This window comes from Terrapene carolina, unplaced genomic scaffold (assembly GCF_002925995.2).
Source record: "Terrapene carolina triunguis isolate 2854851 unplaced genomic scaffold, T_m_triunguis-2.0 Scaffold165, whole genome shotgun sequence".
NCBI classification, from domain to species: Eukaryota; Metazoa; Chordata; order Testudines; family Emydidae; genus Terrapene; species Terrapene triunguis.
In genome coordinates, this window is record NW_020664516.1 from 1542529 (window position 1) to 1548528 (window position 6000).

General features: G+C 54.4%; 1 protein-coding gene across 2 annotated transcripts in view; it reads left to right on the forward strand.

The window, feature by feature from the left end:
* Positions 1 to 6000, forward strand: part of LOC112116649 (CMP-N-acetylneuraminate-beta-galactosamide-alpha-2,3-sialyltransferase 2) — an 86692-nt gene that overhangs the window by 58255 nt on the left and 22437 nt on the right. Inside the window, exon 1 of one of the 2 annotated variants that reach the window (XM_026653811.1) lies at positions 4932 to 5019. The exons of the other annotated variant lie outside the window; for it this stretch is intronic. The gene's annotated coding sequence lies outside the window, so the exon portion shown is untranslated. Of the gene's footprint in view, positions 1 to 4931; positions 5020 to 6000 lie in introns of those variants that run through there. 2 annotated transcript variants of the gene reach the window in all.

A 6000-nucleotide genomic window follows, 5' to 3' on the forward strand; every position in this document is an offset into this window, starting at 1 on the left:
AGAGCCACGTGGGTTTGACCAGGTTGACGATTTGCCGCGCTACTTATTAGGCCATCTCTTTTCCTGTCCCTCTGTATCTCGTGGCTATCGCCCATCTTGGCCCAGAAACCTTTTGCCTCATTTGCTCACAAAGGAGCTCATTGATTATGGAGCTGTAAGATTTAGGATTATACAGGCAGTTTTCCTCTTGGCTGTCGCCCAGGTGAAAACAAGAAAAGAATTTGTGTGAAGTTACTTTTCTGTAGGGGTCAAATCTTCTACAGAACTTTTCTTCTGTGGCTTCACTTTTTTAAATGGGGTGTGTGTGTGTGTGTGGGGGGGGGGGGGTTAGTGTAATCTGAATTCAGGAGAAGGGCTGAATCTGTTTGTTTTTTGTATTGCAGCAATTTCCTTACATTCGTCCTGATTCCTTTGGAGCATTATGGCTAATTCCTAAGATGCTAGACCAATAGATCCTGCCCTCCGTATCGCCACCCGTCCCCTTTCCTTGAATCCAAACTCCTTCCATGGGCAGCCTCCAGCCCGTGCTTCTCTCTTGGACTCTGGCAACATCCTCCGGTGTCCCTTGCAAGCTGGCCCGCATTTGGGGGTGTCGGTCCCCTCTGCAGTGGGATGAGGACAGTTTTCATCTCCTCTTTAACCCATCCTGGGAGGGAGGTGAGGGCTGCATGCGGAGGAGGAGCTGCAGAGCGTCAGCTGTTCTGGCCGCAGTCAATGGCCATGGGACTAACGGGAAGTTCTGTCTCCGTCCAGTCTGTTCCCTTTGACCCCCTGGGCCAGTGCCCTGGGCTCAGCCTGGCAGGGTGTGGGAATGTTTTGACCACGGAACGATAGCTGAGCCCCATCCTGGCTCGGCCGCCCACATGGCTTCTGTGGCTTTCTCTTGTATCCATAAATCATTTTTTAATGTGATTAAAATAAATGCCGATTAGGGTAGCATGAGCATATTCCAGGAACTTACAGGCCTGCCGGGGAGGGAGCGAGGGAGGCAGATTTCAGCTGTTCTGCAGAAATAAAAGCTGATCGGATCAGCGGTATTAGCATAAGCCTTTGTGCCAGGAGCAGAGGAGATCATTAGAGCTGGAGACGAGTGCTGGGGAGCAGGCGGGGGGGATTATGGATAACGGGACATTGCCTCGTTTGATCTCATGTGGGGCATCTCAAGAATGTCCGAGGAATCTAATTTGGGCAGCCTGGATCCAGGCCAGCCTTCTGACCGGATCAGTCCCTGCTTCAGGGAGTGGGTGTGTGAGAAGAGTTAGGACTATGATCCCCCCTCCCTCCCATGGGTTCAGTGTACAGCTGGATCTCTGGCACTGGGACTACAGATGCCCAAGGGCTGTTGCTGGAACCTGATCGGAGGTGAGCGCAGGTGGTCTCCTTCCTGTTTTTAAGGCAATGGGCCTTTGTCTAATTCCCTTGTCTAATGCTTCGGAGATGCTATGTATCCACCAGGTTCTGAGTGTGGTAAAGAAGCCGGCTGCCAGTGCCCATGTGTGACTCCTGGCAAGCAGCTTGCGTTGATGTCCACAAGCACCCTACATCCTGCCCCAGAACTGGATGGACTCTGAGAAACTAGGACTCTGCCACTTTTTGGGGGGCAGGTGCTGGATACCAGACCACAGCCAGGAGGCCGCTGGCTTTGTAGCGCGTGTTCTTGAAGGCATCTCGTGGAAGAGATCTCTGATGGTCTTGTACTTCTAGCTGTGGGACAACAGACCAGGAGGCGGGTGGGGAAGGGGCAGCTGACTCGGCCCTGCCTCCGTTTTTAACAGGACTGCTGCTAAGCTTGGCCTGTGGGGTAGGTCAGGGCTTCGGTGCAAGGCTTGTAGTTGGACAACGGGGGGGGGCTGCAGCATTTCTGTCCCTTCCCCACTATCCCCAGCACCAAATGATACGCTCAACAAGTGATGGGGCCGTATAGCTCTAGCTCCATTGCACCGGAGAAGGTCTCAAGGAGGTGCCCATTGCAGCTGTCCCTCCATGCCTGTGACTGAGAGGGGGCTTCAGCCAAACAGTGAGGTCAGGTGCATGCAATCACCCTGCGACTCTCTTGTGGGTGGCCCAGTGCAGAGGGGACTGATGGCTTGTTCTGCCTAGCAAGTTCCTAGCCCTCTAGCCAAGGGGTTAAACAGAGTCCTGTGTCTCGCGTCAGAGCACTGATAAGATCCATCAGCGAGATTAAATGAGTTTGGGAGGAATAACTGGTTCCTAATCTCTGGTTTTAATAAGCCTGGTTGAGAAATCCTAGCTCCAGAGCGCTTTACAAACCACAGAGATGCAGCAGCTCCTTCCCCAGGCCTGAAATGCAACCACCTCTGGAGTGGAGCACTAGAGCTGGCGCACAGTGACATGACAGGTGTTTAGGCCTGGAAGTGACCTACTGTGACTGCTGGGGAAATGCATTCACCCTGGTAATCCCCATATTCGGAGGGCACAGGGCAGGGGATTCTGCTCGGCCACAGAGTGGGTCAGGGCCTTGCATCAGGTCACATTTATTTTTGTGCAAATGTCTTAATTTCTCAAGTGCTCTAAACAAAACTATAGCTGTGGATCCATAGGTCCTATGGGACACGCCCCCAACCTGCAGGCTGGAGCCTTGGTGGGGAAGTGCGGAGGGCAACCGGAGTCTGATGCCCCCTGCAGCTCTGTTACCCTCTGGGCTATTGGGGGGTGGAGGAGAGAAGAGACCCTTGCAGATTCTTTGCTTCATCAGGCAGACTGAACAAGCCCTGGCTTTAAGCTGTAGGCAGCCTGGCAAGCAGTGACGCTTGTCCAGCACTGGGAGGGTGTTGCGACAGCTTGTTTGACAGTCCAATCTGGAAATGACCTTGTCTCTTGTTTAAAGTTCTGAAGCTCAGCGGCACGAAGAGAATCTACCCAGTGTCCTGGCCTGCACCCAGGCCTCTGATCTGCATAGCACAAGCTGTCAAAGCCGCTCTCCCTTCCCCAGGTCTCCTATATGTACGGACGCGGCATGTAACATCCGGACACGATCAGCTTGGCATAGGTTATCGCGAGCCGTCCGCTGCCGTGGTTTGGTGAGAGCAACTCTCTGCCACCTTGCAAAGGGCCCCTGTGAATCTTGCAAGAAAGATGGCCTGATAGGAGCGGGGGGGCTGAGCTGCTCCCAGGAGATTTATCACAGGCTGTGATTTTTAAAGGCTTTCCAGAGATAATGGCCTCACAATGCAATTGCACCTGTTTGGAACAGCCGTGTGCCTCAGGAAATGCTTCAAGGCCTGGGCTTTAAATGATCAGATTCTTAGCAGGGCCGTGTCCCTTTTTAAGACACCGATTCCTTGGCTATTTGTGCTGCCTCCCCCTCTCTGCTTCTTCTTCAGCTTGGGTGAGTGGGGGGGGGGATGAGCTAGCCCTCCCCCCCCCCCCCACCCCCCGATCTCATGCACCAGCACAGTGCTGTGATGTTTGGCTCGCTCGCTGCCACAGGATGTTTTTCCTTTGAAATCGCTCTTTAAATCATCTCCTTCGAGGATTTTTGTCCATCTGGAGCTTTTTATTGGTGTGGGTTTTTTACAAAATCTGAATTGGGACCAAGGTCACCCTGCTGCTAGCGTCCTTGCAAAGCCGCACAAAGCGTTCTGCCCTCTCGTTCTGGGCAGCCCTCCTGGTCCCGGGCTCCACGGGCCAGAGAAGGGTCGGCGTTCCCCTAGGCTGAAAGTGCTGTTGAGGCAAAGCACGTTCCCATGCGCCAGTGCCATCCCGTGCTGGGGAGACGTGGTGGCTCAGGTGACCAGGATGTGGGCACTTGGGGGCTGTGATGGGAAGAGGAAATGGGGGAATATTATCTCGGCTTTCTAAGGAGCTCTGCTCTAGTATTTGCTTGTAACTCAGCCGGCGTGCTGGCACATCCTCCCCTCTCATTTGTATTTACCTTGTTACAAGCCGCCTGTCCCCAGAGCAGGAGCAAGGTCACAGGGGAGGGGCTGTGGAAGAAACGTCCTGACCATGGCAAGAGTTGGTGCCAACACCTGCAGCATGGGCGGTGCTGGGTGGTTTCCGAGGTGACTCTCTCCTCTCACCTTGTGCAGCAGAGCTAGAGGGGAGTTCTTGGGGAAACTTGGCAGGGACCCCCGTAAAGAGAGCGGCCCACGTCTGATGGGGAATCGCAGATGATACCGTCTCTCCAGGAAGTCCTGCTCCTGGTGCAGTGCTCCCCCATCCCAAGCTCTCTGTGCTGCTCCAGCCCTGTCCAGAGGGGGGTGGGCAGGGCGGCCGGGAGGAGCAGAGCTTCTCCGTGCCAGCTCTGGGTAGACAGATGCACAGGGGGTGCTGTAGGCAGGGCTCCGGGGTCTGTGTTTCCGGGCCCCCCTGGGCCTGGAGCCCTGTTTGGAGGGGCCACAGCTGCTATTCCAGCCCCTAAGATGGGGCTGGGGGTTGGCTGGTGAAGTGATGTGCAGACCACAGAGGGAGAGCAAGGGCCCTGCCCTCAAAGGGATGGGGACGGGCTGCGTTCTGCACACACAGTCACTCACTTGGTCGCTACGCAGGGAAGGATGAACTCTGCCGTGGGGACAGTGGCCATCCCGTGGAGACGCCAGACCAGAGATCTGCCCCAAGAGCAGCCGGGGGCAAGGTCTGGGCCCTGAGCCAGGCATTGCCTCTCCTCCTGCCCCCAGGAGCTCGGCCCTGGGGCCTGGCAGACCAAGCCTCATCGCTGATGGCAGAACTGAGGGGGGACAATCTGCCTCTGAAATGACTCCGGGCTCAGTGGCTCTAGCTATGGTCTGAGCACAGCGTGGCCTGTGAAATGAAGCAGAGAGCCGGGGCGGGAGTGGGACAGGGGGATACGGGGGGGGATATGGTCTCCGCCCTGCATGGCGGCGGAGTTGGAGAGCCATTGGGTTAGGCCTTGCGGGAACTGTGGACCGCGGCAGCGGGCAGCCAGCGCTGATGCTGTTTTTCTGTCGCAGGTAGCGGGAGGGTTGGGGGCTTGCACGGAGAGCTGCGGGAGTGAGCCGGCGGGCGGCTGAATGGCTAGAGGAGCCACCTGAGGAGGTGAGTGAGTCCGGCTGGGGCTGCTGGCTCCCCCTTCTCCCCACTTTGATTCGTTTTGGCTCCAGTTCACATGCTCCGTGTTTAAACACATGCCCCGATGCAGGTGCCCTCCTGCCCAGGGAAGCTGTGATTGGTTGCTTTGATCTTGGTAAAGTGGGTCCAAGCAAACCCCATGCATGTTGATATGCCTAATATAAACGTGTACATGTAGGAACAAAGAATGTAGGTCATGCTTACACAGTGAGCAATTCTATCCTGGGAAGCAGGGACTTGGGGGGTGTGGTGGATAATCAGCTGAACGTGGGCTCCGAGTGCGACACTGTGGCCAAAGAGGCTAATGCGATCCTGGGATGTATAAACGGGAATTCTGAGTGAGTACAGAAATGATTTTACCTCTGTATTTGGCACTGGTGCGATCGCTGCTGGAGTGCTGTGTCCAGTTCTGGTGCCCACAATTCAAGAAGGATGTTGATAAATTGGAGAGGGGTCAGAGAAGAGCCACAAGAACGATTAAAGGATTAGAAAATCTGTCTTATATGATAGATTAAGCTCCCTGAGTCTGCTTAGCTTAACAGAGATGGTTAAGGGATGCCTTGATTATAATCTACATGGGGAGCAAATATTTAATAATGGCCTCGTCAGTCTAGCAGATGAAGGTCTAACACAATCCAAAGGCTGGAAGTTGAAGCTAGACAAATTCAGACTGGAAAGAAGGTGTAATTTTTTAATAGCGAGAGCAATTAACCACTGGAACGATTAGCCAAGGGGCATGGGAGATTCTCCATCACTGACACTAGCTATATCAAGCGTTGATGTTTTTCTAAACGCTATGCTCTAGGAGTGATTGTGGGCAGGTCTCTGGCCTGTGTTATGCTGGAGGTCAGGCTAGGTGAGCACAATGAATAAGCCACTTGCATTGGTATTTTCAGAGGCTCATTACTGTCGCATGGGCTCTTCTGAGGCGATGGGTAATGGGGATAC